The sequence below is a fragment of the Portunus trituberculatus genome, chromosome 25, assembly GCF_017591435.1.
Source record: "Portunus trituberculatus isolate SZX2019 chromosome 25, ASM1759143v1, whole genome shotgun sequence".
NCBI lineage: Eukaryota > Metazoa > Arthropoda > Malacostraca > Decapoda > Portunidae > Portunus > Portunus trituberculatus.
Window position 1 is genome coordinate 7,795,565 of NC_059279.1, and position 588 is coordinate 7,796,152.

A 588-nucleotide genomic window follows, 5' to 3' on the forward strand; every position below is an offset into this window, starting at 1 on the left:
ATTGTATCATCTCTGTCTTTTAAGTAGCATTAGCCAAAAAACTTAAAATATCAAATTGTTGTTGTTGTTGTTGTTGTTGTTGTTGTTGTTGTTGTTGTTGTTGTTGTTGTTGTTGTTGTTATTATTATTATCATTATTATTATTATTATTATTATTATTATTATTATTATCATCATCATCATCATCATCATCATTATCATTTTCCACTTATTCGTTTAGGTTTCAGTTAATCATGAAATCTCTATCACATTATGCCACTCTTTTTAGTACCGTTCTTCAAGTAGTTTAAACATCAAATCATTCTTCACTCACACCTTTCGTTATTATTATCGCCATCAGCAGGTCAGGTCCTCTTCACTTTTTCATTTGACTTTCTTTGCTACTGTCACTCCTATACTCCACTCTGTCCTCTGCTCCTACTCGTACCCAGGGAACATCAAGCCAGCTCTCAACGTGGCCACAGATCTCATTCATTAGATTAAAAGACACTTTCATGCAAATCAGCATTCTATATTCCCTCGAACGACTCTGTTGAAGCACCTTTCTGAAGATAAATCGCCTCGTAATCTCTACCTTGTGTAGGCTACT